This window comes from Peromyscus maniculatus, chromosome 9 (assembly GCF_049852395.1).
Source record: "Peromyscus maniculatus bairdii isolate BWxNUB_F1_BW_parent chromosome 9, HU_Pman_BW_mat_3.1, whole genome shotgun sequence".
NCBI classification, from domain to species: domain Eukaryota; kingdom Metazoa; phylum Chordata; class Mammalia; order Rodentia; family Cricetidae; genus Peromyscus; species Peromyscus maniculatus.
Window position 1 is genome coordinate 72,403,435 of NC_134860.1, and position 19,333 is coordinate 72,422,767.

Below are 19,333 nucleotides of genomic sequence, written 5' to 3' on the forward strand. Positions count from 1 at the left end.
AATGCGTCATCAATCATCAAGAATATTTTCCAGGTGTTTATTATTAGCTCACACTCAAATTTCATTTTCCTTGAAAGTCCAAGCTATCATTGTTCCTGTCCATCATACCTTTCCATCTCTAACTCAAACTAAGTCCTCATGTGCAGAGCATCAAAGAAACGAATCTGGGTTCATAAAATTGTAAATATTACTGACCAATGAAGTAATACAACAAAGGTTGAAAAGTGACATTGTATATAGTTATACTTCCTATTAGCTCTCCTACTAGGAATATTTTTCTTTCATTAGCAAATATGCTTTCCCTCTAAGTGTTAATATTTGGTAGTTATTAAGGAATGATAAATACACAGAATTTACCACACTAATACATGTTCTACTAGAGAACTGGAATTAATATAATCTTGCCATTTTACTAGCATAGGAATGGGTATTATGGAGGCTGGGGGGATAGTCCAGTTGGTAAAATGATTATTAATCAAGCATAAGGAGATGACGTCAGCTCTCCACCAGCAGCACAAAAGCCAAGTGTAACAGCACAGGTCTATAAGGTCTATAAACCCAGTTGCTGGGGCCACAGAATCAGAGAAACCCCTGAAACTTACTCACCAGCTAGTCTTGCCCAAATGGTGAGCTCTCATTACAGTGAGAGACCCTATCTACCATAACTTTTCATTGTTATGATAAAACTCCATGACCAAAAGCAACTTATAAGGCGGAGTCCACCATGATGAGGAGACATGGCGGCAGGAGAAATCTGGGAGATTATGTCTTTAACCTCACACACAGAACAAAGAGCAAACTAGAAGTTAGCGAGACTATAAACTCAAACCCACGGACATATTTAAAGAGACACATGTCACTTAAAGCCCCTTGGCATCCTTTGTCCAGCATGGCTCCACATCCTTAAAGTTCAATAACCTCTTCAAATGACTCTACAGAAGGGGACAAGCAGTCAAAGGCCTGAGTCTATGTGGGGGTTTGTCTCATTCAAACAACCACATTCTGTGGCAAACACTAAGTTGAAAAGTTAGGAAGACACCTGACATCAACCTCTGGCCTATGCACACACATGAACACATATACAAGTACACACACACGGATACACACATATACACAGGTATTATGCAACTAATTTTAAACAGTCTAGTGCTCATAACAGATCATGACAATGTATTGTGCATTTTAAAAAAAAAAAAGCAAAAAAAAAGAAGTTTTTGCTCCAAAGAAATGAAATACCTGTTTAATCTGATTTAACCATTATATGTGTTGTGCTCATGTGCATGTACATGGGCATGTGTGAAACTTTAAATGGTATTCCATTGGTATGTGCAATTTTGTTTTGTATATTAGCTAAAAATAAATTTAATATGAAAGGTATTTTGCAAACACTAAAAAGAAATAACAAGCAAGTAACATCTGCATCCAACAAAAGAATTAGACTGTCCTTCCCCATCTAGCCTTGTGTGACAGAATACTTTAAGAACTTTCTGTTTTGTCCTCAGAGCTAACAATAAACAGGATCTAAACAAACAAACATCAACAACAAAAAAGGAAGCTGCTGACAAAAACAAATAGGCCAGAGAAGGTTCTATAATATCACATAGAGGTAAAATAATGAATTTGGCAGAACTGAAAATCTAGAAACACCATGGCCCACAGAATCACCTAAGTAGGGCTCATAGTGGCTCACTAAAGTGGCAATTACAGTGCATACATGTTATGGTTGTTAGTGTCTTGTGGAACAGAGTGGGTATATCTCTGTAGCACAAATCTTAACAGGTCTTATTAATAAAATCAAACCTGAAGCTAGGTATTGGGGTGAACACTGGAAGATCAGAGAAACAGAACAAGCCACAGCTACCTCACCTTGCCAGTTCCTCAGCTTATCCTATTTCCTCAGAATTGAAGCTCCTGAGTCCTCATCCAGAATGAATCTCAGCTGAACTGCTGCTGAAAGCCTAAAAGCTTAACCAGCCTAGTTTTCATGCCTTATATGCCTTTCTGCTTTCTGCCATCACTTTCTGGGATTAAAGGCATGAGTCACCATGCCTGACTGTTTCCAGTGTGGCTTAAACTTACAGAGATCCAGATGGATCTGTGCCTCTGGAATGCTAGGATTAAAGACGTGTGTGCCACCGTTTTCTGGCCTCTCTATCTAGTGGCTGTTCTGTTCTCTGACCTCAGATAAGTTTATTACAATATCACCACATATCGCTGTCTCTTATGCCTGCTCTTTGGACAGGGTTCCTCCCATTGAGTTGCCTCGCTCAGCCCTGGTATGAGGGTTTGTGCCTAGTATTATTGTAACTTTTTACACCATGTTGGTTGATATCCTTGGGAGGCCTGCTCTTCTCTGAAGGGAAATGGAAGAGCAGTGGGATCTAGGGGAGAGGGGAGGTAGGGTGGAGACATGGAGGAGTAGAGGGAGAGGAAACTGTGCTCGGGATGCATTGCATGAGAGAAGAATAAATGAAAAGGTAAAGAATAGAGAAATTAATCCCCCCCCCCCAAAAAAAATCTAGAAGCACATCGTTTTAGAGAAAAGAAGAATAATTTGAAGAGCTGAGGTAAAGGAGGCATCCCATCAGCCTTCAAATATCCCAAGCACCATCAAAAGATGTTTGGAGTTGGGAAAGAAAGGATTTCAACAACAAACTTCTTTCCTGGTATGTTTTGTTATTCTGTAGCTTATAATCACCTGCTGACTTCTAAGAAGCCTGCTGTACATCCATAGAGGTGGAGAGAGATAAATGTACCAGCTCCATCAAATAAGAATATCCCAGAGGTATCATGAGGATCACTGTGTCCACAAGAAAGCAGGATGGAGTGGGGGAGGGCAGGCCAGTCCTACTTGGACCAAAAACTTCAAGAAGAAAAATAAGACCTAGTATAGGTGCCACAAGAAACTACACAAATATGGTGATTTATAAAAATAATAAATGATAACTTTTTAAGTAAGTAGTACAAAATATTCACAAACTGGACCATACCAAGTAGCTCTTAATCCTCCTGGGCAGCCGGTCAGATATCAGCAGGCTTGAAGGTCACTGAGGATGGAATGGACTCACCCTCAAAATCATGAGCTTGCAAAACTTGCTCCAAAGAATGGGATCTCTATTGTGTCTCTCCCAGGATGGATACATGACACTCTGAACAAAAATCCCTATATAATTGGGACTTTCTAATGAATAGCAAAGACAAGTCATTGCCTAATCCCTTAAGAATTCATCCAAATGGGCCCGTCAATCACCTGGATAGGAAATGCCCCAAGAACAGCTGTATAATCTAGAAACTTCAGAAATAGTGTAAAGCCTGCCTAAAAATGTTGGTGAGCTCAGTGATCTTTCTGGCCAATGCCCACTTAGCCTCTTGAGAGTGTTTTCTTCCACATGATCTCTCTAGCCATGGCCCACTCTCCTCCCTTGGGATCCCCACTTTTCCCGGGATGAATGCTGCCTATCTTCTCCACTGTACCCTGTGTCTCTTCTGGATTCTTTCAGCAGAGATCACAAAGACCTAAGGGCCCAAGAGAGTCCAGAACAAGATGGAAATAGCAATATAGCTTCAGAGACAACAGCTTTTAATTTTTCTACATTTACTTTTTGTCTTTCCTTTTATATACAGTATTTATATTTAAGTACCAGATTTCTATGCCATTTGTCAAGACCAACTTACTATTCCTCTACTCTAATACTGCACAATAATACCATTAGATGACTTTTTGTTGTTTTATTTACAGATTTCTCCATTCAAATTTGTAGAATGCTAGGGATCAAGCTCAGAGCTTTGCATATACTAGGCAAGTGATCTACTCCTGAACTACATCTCTACTTATCTCTGTACACTCTTAACTAAAAAACTCTCTCTTTATATCAGCCATATATAAAACTGTACCATGACCACTTCATCTTGGCTTCTTTCTTATTCCATCAATAAACAGCTGAAGATGTATTTCAGAAGTAGCATGCTTACCTGTTATACATAAAGCCACTGAGCTCAATTTTCAACATTGCACAAAAAATAGATAGCATATCTATTCTAAATAACTTTACTTTAGAAAAAGGCTATATTGTTTTTATGTAAACAAGATTTCCTCATAGTTTCAAGATTCATAATTCTGTGTCAACTAAAGAAGACTATAGAACATAATCTCATTTTCATTCTCTAATAAGAGCCCAATCATGCTGAGCTTTATGTGGCTGACTATCTTAGGTGCTGTGAAGAGCACTTTCTATTGCTGTGGAGAGACACCATGGCCAAGGCAACTCCTATAAAAGAGAGAAGTTAATTGGTGACTTGCTTATAGTTTTAGAAGGTCAGTCCGTAATCACAATGGAAACAAGCAGACAGACAATCACTTTGCCAGGAAACTAATCTACAGGAAAGCTGATTCATCTGAAGATATGCTAAGGCAATGGGAGGAATCATTATCCTCTTAAGGTATTTAAACCTTCCAGGAGTCCCACCCGGAGGCAGTTACTTAAGGTACCTTCACCATGTAGCACCATCAAGTCTGCTTGCTATTCTACATTTTAACCTTAAAATATGTGGCCTTTCCTTTTCTTCTTTTCTATCATTTCTTTGGACACTGTCCAAAAATCTTAAGTATGTTTTCCCTGGTACTCTGGGCTTTCTCACTGTTTCTCTGACCTCCATGCCTAACTTAAAAGGCATGATTTTTTTCCTTCTTGTCCACATCCCTTAGGCAGCTCCCAAGATTCACAGCTTGTTTACCCTGTTGTTTTCCTTTCTGACTCTAATAAGATGGTGCTTGATCTTCCCTCTAAGTCTATTTAAAATTTTTTATCAATATGACTAAAAGCCCATGAAAGGGAACCTCAATTTATCAGTAACAATGGTTGTTTTACCTGGATGTTCTGATTTGTATGCACATGTCTGTCTGTGCATACGTGCCCTAAGAAATATTGCATGAGACAGATCAGAGAGTGAAGGGAAAATCCTGAAGGACAATGAAATTCAGCCCTTTAATTCTGCTCCATTGTTGCAAAAAGCAGGAGTAGGTTTAAACATTCACAAGTTAACTGAAAAGTATTCAAGGATGCTAGAAAGCAGTAGTTTTAAGTGGCTTTTCCTGTATGTTTATTATTGAAAAATTCTGACCCTCCCACAAACTGAAGATAGGGGCAATATCTACTTCAATGATGTAATTCAAAGACACAGCTTCTTGATCCTTGACAAATATATTCCTGAGTTATAGAGTTGGCAAGAAAAGGAGACAGGATTCATATTTCAAAATTATGAAAGAATTAAAAAGTGTAAGTTTTCTAATGTAAATGATCTACAGAAGGGAAGGTCGAATACCCAGTGTCATAATGAAGCCTATCTAAGATTAATGAATGGAGGGCTGGCGAGATGGCTCAGAGGTTAAGAGCACTGACTGCTCTTACAGAGGTCCTGAGTTCAATTCCCAGCAACCACATGGTGGCTCACAACCATCTGTAATGAGATCTGGTGCCCTCTTCTGGCCGGCAGTCATACATGCTATACACATAATAAATAAATAAAACTTGAAAAAAAAAGATTAATGAATGGAGTTTGCCTTAAATGTCCATGTGTGATGATCCAGCTACGCCACTATCGAATATTCTCAGAGGATATTATAGTCCACCTCAGAGATACCTGTTCATCCAGGTCACTGCTGTACTACTTGCAATAGCCAGAAAATGGAAACAGCCTAGATGTCTATCAGTGAACAGATAATAAAAAATGTGGTACATTTGTACAATGAAATATTATTCACCTGTTTAAAAAAAAACCAGAAGATTGCAAGATAAATGGATGAAGTTGGAAACAATCACTCTGAATGAGGTAACCCAGACCCAGAAAGACAAACATTGGATATTTTCTCTCATTTGCGGATGTTAGCTTAGAATAGACAGATATTTGTGTTTCATTTGGAATTCCCACAGAGGTCAGTAAATGGAGGAACTGGGGCGCTTTTGGGGGAGGGGAGGTAGGATACAGTTGCCCAAAAGGTTAAAGGAGAATAATGGAACAGGGAAAGTTTAAATGGTGTGGGGAGTATGAGGCCATAGTAAAGGAAGGAATGTTGCGGTGCATAACTAAGACCTTCAAAAGAGTTGTAAAGAAACTTACTAATGTAGAAAATTCCTAAAATATATACATGTTCATATATGAGAATAGTTAAAATACAGTTATCTTTAACAAATCAGAACATCCAGGTAAAACAAACATTGTTACTGATAAATGTCCAACTGACTAGCTTTAACTGTGTGGAAAGGTACAAGGCACTCTACCAGAGGAGAAAAATCACCATCCGTCTTACCCAGCTGTAAACTCTGCAAGCAACCATAGCAACTGACCTGACAAGATATGGCTACTGGTACAACAATAGCATGAGCATCATGGGAGTAATCAACCACTTTCTGATTTAAGTCCTGCTCCCTAAGATGAAACCCATACCTGGCACTAGCATCAGGGACAAAAACCTATAGCAAGACAGTCATTGGCCCTAGGGGAGAACCTACTACTTTCATTTTGTTAAATGAAGGGCATTAGATGGAATCCTAATGATGTATCATTATACCCATAGATTAATGCTTCTCTCTATCCTCACAGAGGAATTTCTTTTTGCAGTTGTTGGCAATTCACAGAGACACTCATAACTGGTCAAGGTGCAGAGAAAAAGACACTACAGAATTCTCAGCCCTAAAGCAGACATCTACATCACACCCTCGCCTTCTGGGCCTCAGGGATTATTGTGGAAGAGGAAGAGGAAAAGACTGTAAGTGCCAGAGCACATGAGCAAATACAAGGAAATGGGTCTCTCTGAAAGTTACCCATATGAATTGACAATGGTTTTGACAGCACGCAAATGGCCTGCACAAGCTCAAGCCAGAAAAAAAAAATCCAGCATGGAGAGGGGAGGCAGGCAGGAAGCCCCATTCGTGGTTGATGAGATAATGGCAAATGATTGCTTGCATAAGAGGAATAGTCAGTCTTCTCTAAGGGTGTTGTACATGGCAGGCAGACCATGCTTCCGTGGAAGACCACAGATCCAAGTGTACACAGGTAGCACAGATTAGACTTGATAGCTTTTTGCTTTTTTTTTGTTGTTGTTGTTTTTTAAATGGTTACACACAGTTGGGCTGCTAGGAAATGGGGATCTGGGAGTAGTTTGGGGAGGAGAATGAATATGATCAAAATATGCTTTATAAAATTCTAAAATAATTAATTTAAAAATTAGGGAAAAATCTGTGCATGTATCTGTTAGGTGTGTATCTTACCGTATCCCTAAAAACTTCAGTCTTTTAGTTTCCTGTTATCTCATTCTTACCTTTAAATCTTACAGTTCTCATGAATTACACAGGGCTGTAGCTGGAGGGCTTCTCTCCAGGTCCCACCAAGCCCCCGCAGTCCCACAACCCACATATAAAATAATCACTCAGCTGCTTATAGTACTTATAAACTGTATGGCAGGCTTCTTGTTATCTACTTCTTTTATCTTAAAGCAATCCATTTCTATTAGTCTATAACTTGTCATGTGGCTCCTGGCTTACCAGTACCTTACATCTTGCTTGTCATGGTGGCGGCTGGCAGGTCTCTCCCTCAGCCTTCCTGTTCCCTGAATTCCCCTCTCTGTTAGTCCCGCCTATACATCCTACCTGGCTACTGGCCAATCAGCGTTGTATTTATTAACCAATCAGAGCAACACATTTGCCATACAGAACATCCCACAGCACAGGGCCCCAAACCCAACAGGTAGATACTGAATGGATTAATGAATGAGTCATGTTGAAGCTCTGATATAATTTGCTACAGTAATTGCTGGTTCCCGTTGTGTGTCTTGCAATACTTCACAGATGCCTCACAGCTCCCCTGAAAATTTAAGAAATTCACTCAATGTGTGTTCAGAGACATCACCAGTCTGATATTCTGCTATATCCTGAGAATTAATGAAGATGGACTGACCATGGAGTCCCTAAAATTACAGCAATTAGAGAATCATCAAGTGTAATGCAAATGCTCTGGGAGGAACACTCTTGTCTAAAACAATAAAATGATTTGGATAGCTCCTCGGTGTATAAAAGGTAGCATCAACCTGTTTCACTATTGCCTTTACGAGTCTTCACTGTGAGACCAAAGAGTCTTTACACTTCACTTTCCTCCACACCACCCACATTCCAATTTCACTGAGCAATTGCTCGCTTTCAATCATACCCCACTAGCCGGGGCATATAATCATTCTTTTATTCTGAAACAAAAAAATAACATTATTTACTGTCTCTGTGCTAACTGTATGGGCACAGTACTGGTCTTTGTGAAAAGAGGTTCATTCCTTGAATTTAGAAATAGAGCTTAATCTGAAATATGCAACTAGTTTGTTAATTGTCATAATTCTCCAAGTCCCTTAGAAATGTGGCATGGAGTAGGCGAGGACTGTTCAGCAGCTAGAGGCACTCCCTGCCAAGCCTGGGGACTTGGGTTTGAGCTTTGGAACAAACACGTTGCAAGCAGAGAACCTAAGTCTGACTTCTGGATGTATACACCATGGCAAATATCCCCTTACACACATACATGCACACACACACACACAAATAATGTAGATTTTTATTTTATTATCTAGAAAAGAAATGTGAATTGAAGTGTGTGCCCCATACACACAATACCCATGCCTCTGTTAAAGATTTTACAAGGCTGATTGATTAGAATTTCATGATTATAGAGAATGAGAATATTACATATTCACAGCCAAATTATCTCGAGCTATCTTTAGTCTCCTTAAGAGTCATTCATTGTCCACTCCCACGTCTGACCCAACTTCTTTCTCAATGAGGAATTTGAGATGTATGAATAAACTACTAGAGTCTACCCTTCCCCCAGCTACCATGCTAGGAATGTCATTGCATACCATGTGACCTGCAGAAGTTCGCCTTCCTTTGTTGTAACCACCTACCCTGTGTCCCCACGATGTATTTGGTAAATGCCTTAATTTATGCCTATAGAAAGTTCACAGAGCTGATTTCACATTGAAATGTGCTATTTGAAGCCATCAGAAACGTGGTCACTCATATTTGGCTCAGAATAAACTACCTCTTCTTCCCTTTGAGGTGAGAGTTGTTTTTACATCAACAGAGAAATTATGCTGTTGGAGCAAAAACTAGGACAACAAATTACACTCCCAGTTTCACCTTGATACAAAGAGATGGAGTGCCTGGGCTTCTATATGGTGAGTCAAGAAAGAGGAGCCTCTGTAGGACCCTTCAAATGGCCTTTAATGTTATCTCTCCCTCTCTCTGATTTCTTAAGGAAACACATTCAGTAATTCCTTGTATGATCCCCTGCATGGTCCCCTTTCTTAGCAGCCCTTACCTTCCACTGCTAAGATGGTTCTTTTGACATGGAGCTCCCATATCCTTAAATAGTAGCCTCCTTGAGGTCAGGGAATGCATTTTAATCTCATTGTTACAGCCCAGCACTGTTGTTAAGTTGAAGAGAGATTTAATACAATTAGCTTGATTTCCTATTAAAAGTGCACCTAAAGTCAAATGTATCTGAGTATCAGGGAGAGAGAAAGAAGTCCTTGGGGCTGTTTGATTCTGAAGGATAACACAGTGTTTGCTGAAAGAAAGCAGTGCAGTACTCTGCATCAGTACCATCAGTTTCTGCCATCTTCGTCTTCATTCCCTCTATGGTACAGTACCATTTGGATATAGATAATTCAAGCCCCTTCTCTACAAGGATGTGAACAATGTCCTTGGGATAACTAAAGAGACACCTGCAATTTTTCTGACACTCTTTGGAGTCACCTGATGCCTGGGTATAAACTGAATGGAGAGTGGAAGAAGAGAGCTAGAGTGGCCTAGTCAGAGTATGCAAATTCAAATGTCAGAGTCTATTCCAGCCACTCATGGAGATCTTTATGATGCTTAACTGGGTGGCCTAAGCCTCACAAGACAGCCATATTTCCCTGTGCCCCCACCATCCACTACCAGAGAAGCAAGCAGTTTACATTGAGTGCTCTTTCTTGGCAAGGCATGGTTCTAGGCACTTTATCTCTGCTTACTCACCTAATTTCCATAAAATTATCACATTTCCATTTTGCATAATAAAATGAGTCAAGGAAATTCATATGATTTGAAGTAAATAACAAAACCAGGATCTCCATGGTGACCTCTGTCTGCATCTTGAAATGGCTGTTTCTGGCCCACTGGGATGCTCCCTACAGGATGCCTCTTGCTAGGATATTACAAATGCAGACTAGCTCTCATAGAACCCCCACAATGCAGAACAGGCTATCTGCTTCCTCTCTCCCTGGTTCTAAAGGCTATGATGGCCTCCCAGTGTTCATAACTGTAGCTGTATGCCCCCTGCACTTTTGTTGGGATCTGTACTCTGAGAGAGATCATTCATTAGTCACAATCAAATCAGGAGCTCCTTATTAGGAAACTCATCTTTTGGTGGACCCAGAGACATGGCACTGATCCCCATGTCTATGTTAATTTGTGTTCATTAAGTAACTTCTATGTCACCCCAATAAGCTCTATTTTGACCTGGCAAAAGACAAAATGATTAACTCAATCATTTGAAACCCCTAACACAAATTTTCAGCTACAATTAGAACACAGAATGAGAGGGAAAGTCAGTGACCTGTGCTCTTTCTAGTGGTGTTCAACATTGAAAGATTAGGGAGAGTGGTTCCATCCTGTGAGCCCTCAAAGACTAACAGGCTGTTTAGTCCAGTGCCTTACAGAATACAAATACCTGTATATTTGGAAACACAGCTCTGAAGTCCAAATTAGAGCAAGAAGTGTTTGTTTACATATGCAGAGTCAAAGTGAGGACAAATGCAAGCCTCAGTGCACTTCTGGACAATGATTTCCACATGAATATTTTCCTTGCCATTTCTGAGTGGGCTAAGGCCAGGCTAATGGTCTCAACTCACCATTGGAGACACATACAGCTTTAAAATTAGAGCTCAACTCACACTCGCCAGGGAAATTAATTGCTATGCCATAGAGCCTCTGAAAGTACCCCTCTTGGAAAGCACTGTGCTTGGGTCTCATTTCTGAACACTCCACCAGACTCACACAGCCATGAAAAAGAGATTAGAAAGAATTGCTGGACTAGAACCTTCGGATCTCCCACTTTGTGTCATTCTAAAGCCCACTTGAATTCTAAACAAAATGAAGATCTGTAACATAGAAAAGTCAAATCCCAGCTTGAATGGTTCACTGTTTCTCTCCCAAGGCATTATGTGCATTCTGTGTGCAACCACACATTTTTGAATAGCATGCCGTTTACCTATTACACGGGTCTACATTTGATGTTCAGGGTGATAGCTTTTTCTTTCAAGTTCTTGTATGTTAGAACAGTCCTAGAGTGGCTGTGATCTTTTGTAAAGTGAACTAATTGCTGAAAACGTGTGTGTTTACATCTAATTTAATGTTACAGAATTAAATCCAAGACCAAGAGCTGCCAAAGCCTGTGTCATGAAATACTTGACCATCCTAACCCTGTCCCCCTGAGAGGCATTCTTTACATTTTCATTAGGAGGAAACTCTAGTATAGTACCTTATGTTTATGGAGCACTCTTCATCTTATGAAGCACCTGGACATATATTATCTCATTTTGCCCTTTTCTGATCTGTGTATGAATGTTTGGGGTGATGTATGTATATGGGGATGTGTGTAAACACATGTGTGTCCACATGCAGAGGCCATAGGTAGTCTTAGATGTCTTCCTTGATTGATCTCCTCATTATGCACTGAGTTGGGGTCTTTGACTTGAACCCAGAGGTCTCCAATTAAGCTATTCAAGCTAGCCAGGCTGTTTTATTAATTCTACCCCTACCTCCGAAGTGTTGGATCATAGATGAGCTGCCACACATGCCCAGAATTTATGTCTGTACCTGCGACCCAAGTCCTGGTACTCAGGCTTATACAATAGCACCTTTGCCACGTAGCCATTTCCCTAGCCTCTTTGCTTTCTTAACACCCTCTGATGTAGGCAGAGTAAATGACCTACATTTTCTAACAGAGAAACTGAGGCTTGGAGGAAGTAAGTGTCTGATCCAAAATTTAAAAGATAATAAGAATAGATTAAGATCCTTGTTTACACTAACTAGTTCCAAGGCAGAAATGTCTGGATTCTGCCCCACCTAACACAATGCGGTGGGGTAGGGCAGGGGTAGGGGTGGGGATATAGCCAAGGCAGGCCTGGTACGCCAAGGATTTCTGTTTCCTGTCTTCAAAAGTCAAGTGTGGGGGCTGGGAAATAGCTTAGAAGATAAAATCACCAGTTGCTATTCTAGAAGACCTGGGTTTGATTACCAGCACCCACATGGTGATTCATACTCATCTGTAATTCCATTTCCAGAGGATCCAATGCCCTCTAATGGCCCCTATAAGCACTACACAGGTAGTGAACAGATACATATGTAGGCAAAACATCCACAAACATACAAAAAAATCACCCCCTTATTAGTTGCCCAATGCAGAATGATCAGCCTTGAAGTCATATGCATACAAAAACAAAAACAGATTTATATATTTGTGTGTGTATATATATGTATATATTATACATTATACATAAGTATATGTATACATTATACATAAGTATAATATTATAAATAAAGAAAATAAGGCCATCAATTTGAGAGGAGGTGGGGACAACATGATGGGTATAGAGAAAAAAGAGAAGGGGGAAATTATATAATTGTATTTCAATTTTAAAAATGTAGTAAATAAAAATGTGAAAGCAAAAATAAGTCAGGTGTTCAGACTTCTTGAGACCACATCAATTTCTTGTGGAAAATACCCCTACCTTAATAAATTGATATGACCCTGTTTAATGTTTAATTACTAGAAACCAACTTGTCCTTTCAGTTCCCCTATGACGATAAGGCAGAAGTTACCCAGAAGAGCTCACTGCAGAGAGTAAGCTGAGGAGCTGATGGGTAAAATCAGACCATGATTGTGACTACCCCCAACCAGCTGCCATGTGGGTTCTGTGCATGTTGGGTTTTGTACAGATGTAGCCCATGTATGCTTCTGCGTTATTAGCCTATCTCCTTACGTAACTGACCTTAAGCTGTTATGTAACAGTGCAAGGCTATGATTCAGTGTACTGTTCTTTCCCACTCAGTATTATTAGAAGCTATTGGGGAAACGCTGCTGGTGCTCTCCAGAAAGGAGTCTTTTAATCTTCTATTTAAAGACCTTGTGTTTTCCTGTGATGAGGAATAAAAGCTAAAGCTGCCACATACAAGACACAGCATGATAATCACTATTTTTGTGACGTCTGGTCATCGCCAGAACAGTTTATGTGGTCGACAGATAAGAAAAAAACATTAAGTACAATTACTACGTGGTAAACACACATCGGGTGTGCCAGATAATGTATTACTAAAGATATCAACGTGGATGAGTTGAGTCACTTAATTAAAATTTCCTAACAAGGCATAAAAGAGGAAACTGAGTAGTATCCCTGGGTGTCAATGTGTTATAAATATTAAATCATCTCTTATGGGATTTTCTTCCTAAGATGTGAACAGTAGTATACATGTGAATATACCTTTTAAAATTGAAATAGTAATGCTCAATATAAAGAATATTATTAATAGGTGTTGATATACCTTTGGGGGAAAAATGTCCAAAAGGAATTGTTTATGAGGTCCATGAAAGGGGGATTTTAAGAAACACTAACAAAGGGAGTTCACTAGAGTTTGTTAGCATTGCTTTTGGTCCCGCAGTGGCTGCTCATGGATGCCATCGTGCATTTGCAGCACCCATGACTTCCTTCCCTAGTTACCCAGATCCCTAGAGCAGGCACCATGAAACTTCTCTAGGCTTGTGCTCTGAACTCCCAACTCTTTGTCAGAACGCTCAGACTACCTCCTTTCTTTATTGTTAAGCAATTGCAATCTGGAAAAGATTCGTTCTTCACAGATTTATTTGACATCTGGTGGCTTATTCATTCAACAATGTCATGCCTAAAGGAAGATTTCTCCCTGTGTCCTTCACTGTCTCCTATCACCCCATCCATGTAAAGTTACCTATCATGTTGCAATATCATAATAGTATTAGAACCACTTAAGGGCTGGTGAGACGGTTCAGTGTGTAAAATGCTTCCTTAAGCATGAGGGCGTGAGTTGGGATTTCCAGAACCCACAAGAAGGCCTTATGCATCAACATACCTGTAACCTCGGTGCTGGGGACAGGGGTGGAGACAGAACACCCTTGGACTCTCACTTGGGCCAGTTAGTCTAGGTGAAAAGAGTGAGATCCAAGCTCAGTGAGAGGCCATGTCTCAAAATAAAACAAATAAAAGAAGCAACACCAACGTCCACTCCTGGACACAAACTCCTAAACATTAATAAGAAATCACTGTTTCCCTGGAGAACTTCTGGTGTTTAACTAAAAGATCATTTTGTTTTTCTGAGTCATTAACGAATGGTTCTAACAAATTGAATTGGGAACTGTACTAGCAGCTCATTTTCCTTCCAGCAGATTAACCTGGGTGCTGGGAGGTGCTGGGGCCAGTTCTTTGGAGACTGAGCTCTGCTTCTTTCTGACAATTCATTTCTAAAGCAGAGTCAGCTCATAAGAAAACAAGAAGAGTAAGTCACAGCCCAGAAAGAATGATTAGTTCCAAGAGGTTGCCCAGATCCGCATATATAGACACTGTTCTCTCAAGCAAAACAAGTTTTCCTTCTGCTTTGGTGTGTTTGAATTTTTCATACAAGTTCTCACTGTCTATCCCAGCCTGGCTCGGTACTTGTTATCTCATAATCCTCCTGCCTCAGCCTCTGATGTGATAGGATTACAGTTTTGTGCCAACTCACTTGATTTTAAAAAGAGTTTTAAGACCACATATCTCATGAGTAAACAGATAAAGAAGGTTCATTGGCAGCTTCACTGAGTTAAAAGAGGATCACCCCAATCTGTATCCAAAGGAAAGAAAGAAGGAGGGAGGAAGGGAGAGAAGGGAGAGAGAGAGAGAGAGAGAGAGAGAGAGAGAGAGAGAGAGAGAGAGAGAGATACTAAACTTGGTATGTTCTTCTTTCAATGCCCAAATAGAATAATACTGATACTTCCAACATCATGGGCAAAAATAAAGAGAATACTGTTAAAGAATGAACACAAAATAAAAGTATAGGAGAGTGTACTTACATGCCAAACCCCTAATGAGGTTCAAATATGTGATTTGTGCAGGTTGTCTGCCAAATGGCACACCCTTGAATAAACCTTGACTGCAATGAGCAAGCAAGAGAGGAAAAAAATGCCTTTTGCTTGAGAAAAACTAAAGCAAATAGAGTATCTAATATCTGATATTTCTCAAAAGTAATACAAGAAGCGATGGGAATAGGGAGGGGAGGGGTGTTGACATTGACCATGAGGTAATGGCTGACTAAAACCCAGCTATATTCTTCTCTCTGGTTCTGTGACTTAGAAAATATCCACAGTATGTACTCACCAGGAAAGGACCTATGGACAGCAACACAGAGGGCTGTGTCTGCTAGCTAGACTGGTCAGCAGGGAGTAATCTAAAATGTTCAAATGGCCTGTGTGCTGACTGGCCTCCTTAATATCAGTGCCTTAATCTACAATACCACTCTTTAATCCAGATCCTGTACCCATGTGTCAGAGCCAATAACTACAGATTACTTACAGCCCTCTCTTTTTCTTAAGATGGTTGCTGAGGCTGGTTCTTCACTAGACACAGAGTGGCTTGATTGATTCATCCTTCAGAGTATAAGCAATTTCAGTCACAATCCTGATCTCTGAGATAGGGACTCGTGAGGAGGACTGAGTCCTTTACCTTTGAAAGGTATAGGATTTGATCAGCCTTCTGAGTGATCCTGCTGCATGGATATTCTACCTGTCTTGGAGTTCTACCTGTCTTGGCTAGCAGAGACTTAGCCTGTCCTTTGCTACAGAATATCTTTCAAACAATATTTGTGTAGGAATAGAGTTGAAAGATAAAAATGATGTTTAGGGAAAGCACTCCAAAGACAAGGCGGGTTTACGTTCCATTATAAAATACTGAGGTTCCTAAAATGCTAAATCCCTCTGCTATAACACAACCAACTCCACATATAGGGAGGTTCTGGCCCTGTTCACCACCAGTCCATTTGGGAACTGGGTCTCAGTGAACCACTATAAGATATGCTGATATCCGTCCTGCCTTCTGAAACAAAATAAAGAGCTTTGTCTCTGACCCAGGGGTTTCATATCTTGCCTTAATGGAACAGTTACACAATAAATTATCATGTAAGTAGGATATAATCTGAGACCCTTCACTGATCTTGCCACTGCTAAGGCTACAATGGTAAATCAGGTATCAGGTGTGGCTGACAGGAAAGTGACCTATACTGAGATTTACTGAAGAAAAAATCTTCAGCTAATTTCATTAGGAAAGACTCAAGTTAAAAATTAACACTGACTGCCAAGTAAGCTCAGAAACGCACTGTAACATGTGCATGTACCACCAACACTCACATTTTCAGGGTACTTGTTTAACTACTGGCTATATGGACAGCCATTAATGAATATTTATTAGATGTTAAAACTCTACATGATTTTAATGGACTGAATATCAAGAAGGAGCATCATATTAGTTGCATTAACTTTGATTTTTATCTTTTAAAACTAGTTCTTTAAGTTATATAAAGGAGCCTTGGGCAGTGGCTCAGTGGATTAAGCACTTGGAGCACAAACATGAGGCCAGGAGTTTGGATCCTTAGACTCTAAGCCCCTGGCAGTGGTGGCAAGTGTCCAGGACTCAGCCAGGGCCCCCTCTGTTCAAGCTGGATAACAAGGTGAGCTCTGGGTTTAGTAAGAGACCCTGCTTCAATAAAATGGAGAATGATATAAGAAGACACCCAGCTTCAGACATAGACACACACACACACACACACCCCAAACAGTACAGGAAAGCTAATAAACTTTCATCACTACTAAGAGAATTAAGTCTAAAATAATAATAAAAATGGCTTAAGAAGTTTAAAGTCTCATGGTCTCATTATTTCAAATTTTTTGCATATTTCTTGTGTAGTTAATATGCCCCAATTTTGTGTATAATACTCAGGTTGTCAAAATAATCCAGAGATTTATGCAAAGTCAAACCAGGACCAGTGTTCCTGAACTGCAAACAAATCCCTGCTGTGCTCCCCACCATGCATAACGGTGACTCTTCTTAATGGGTTAAATGAACAGATTTTGTGAAAATAAAACTACATACACACAGAGCATGACTTTAGATTCGCCTACCATTGTTTTGACACACCCTTTAGAGTTTCATAGTCAGATATAAAGAACTGAAACTCTTAATGCTCTCATCCCTATCAGAAGAGCGGAATATCTCAGTTACTGAGATTTTCGTGAAGTAGAGAAGTGTGCAAGCTTCAAACAGGCTTAGCATTCTTCTGGAGTCTGTAAAGATGAGATGTTAACTTATATTACTACTGTAGCTATGGACTTTTAAAAAGGGCATTAGTGACAATGACTATTGAAGAAGTAGAAGTTTTTCCTTTTATTTTCTACTCAACCACAGCCATGATTTATTTATTGCTTGAAAACTGTCATAAAAGAAAGTTAACTGATGTTTGTACTTCATACATATCATAGAACTCCTTAACCGAGATGCAGATTGAATAACCATGGCTTGCTTGATGCCAGTAGGGTAAGTAGAGAAATCAACTCTAAAGAAAGTGACTGGGGTATCATGAAGAATGAACTTCCACAAATTTGTAAAAACAGAAGAATCCAGTGAAACAATTCCTGTCTATGAGGAAAAGACTAGAAAGATCTGAAGTAAAAGGAAAGATGTAGATGAAGAAATAAATGGGTAAACACTGCTTTTGGAAAACTAAGCAAAGAAAAATCAACAAGTCACTTAAGGGAATACTGTAGCTATGATGTTTGGTGTGATTGAAATGTCAGGAGAAAGCTGAATATTCACAAAGTGGAGATGCTGAAGAAGAAAAGTGCTTAGGGTAATGAAAATGGGGGTTCCTGGGTATCTGTGGTCATCAGTGGATACAGGAGAGGATGGAGAGACCGTGGAGGTGGACATTGATGGCTTTGGAGGTACAGGATGAGGAAATCTCTGTGAACCGCTTGAACACTAGTCCAAACAGTGTGTGGATATAGAAGGAAATTTTGAAGAGAGCTAAGGTGTGAAATTCTCATAGAGGATGAAAGAAGAGGCTTCCTAGGGAGCTACACTATCTTGCAATCATAAGATTACTGCATATCATCAACTATACAGCTTTGGAGTGTACTGTTAATTATTTTCACATGCATGGTTCTTCTTAATTAAATAAGTGGTTCACTGAAACGTCTCCATTGTACTACTCTAGGGTCACCTGTGATATCCAGGTTGTAATGTAAGTGTATCAGTGGAGGAATATAGAATATTCTTCCAGAGCAAAGAAAGCCAGGAGCCTGGGTTAAGGACTCTGGGGGGTTGAACAAGACTTGGAAGGCAGAGATAAATCTTGAAAACTAAAACCAACTCTCAAAAGATATCCTGGTTTCCTTTTGCCAGAGTCACTTTTTTATATCAGGAAGGTAAAAGACATAAGGTCCTAGCTACTTTTATTTAGTAAGGGTTTGTTTATATTCCATGGGGGGAAAGTTCAGTGTTCCTATCAATCTATCCCTTTCTTAATCCATTTCCTTCCTTCCTTCCTTCCTTCCTTCCTTCCTTCCTTCCTTCCTTCCTTCATTCATTCCCTTCCTTCCTCCCTCCCTCCCACATCCTCTCCCTCCCTTCTTCACCCAACTTCTCTCTGAAGGAAATGAGATAAAGCATTATGAAAACTCAGAAACTTCTGATTGCAGGTTTATGCAGTTCTCTGATACAGGGATGTCTGCCCTCACCTTTGGAGACTAAGGGCCAGGAATCCCCACAAGATGTTCCACAAATAGTTAATTGGTATTTGCCTAATCCAGAAACCTGATATTACACACACACATACACATACACACACACACACACACACACACACACACACACACACACACACGTACGTACATTAGAGGATTCAGGCTCTTAAACATAAGCTTCTAAAACTCCTGAGGATCAAGATCTGAAGTATATCCTTCAGACTAACAAACTTACATTACAAGTGGGCTATCACAAGTGGTTCAAGATTGTGGACTGTGGAGACATTTGTCTGAACCCGTGATTCATTAAGAAGAGTCATGCCACTTGCTCAACTATGCTCGCAGCAGCATTATTTGTTATAGCCAGAACCTACAAACAACCTAGATGCCCCTTACCTGAAGAGTGGATAAAGAAAATGTGGTATATTTACACAACAGAGTATTACTCAGCTGTAAA

At 39.9% G+C, this 19,333-nt stretch overlaps 1 long non-coding RNA gene across 1 annotated transcript in view; it reads right to left on the reverse strand.

The window, feature by feature from the left end:
* Positions 1-19,333, reverse strand: part of LOC121832098 (uncharacterized) — an 87,263-nt gene that overhangs the window by 30,621 nt on the left and 37,309 nt on the right. The window lies entirely within an intron of this gene.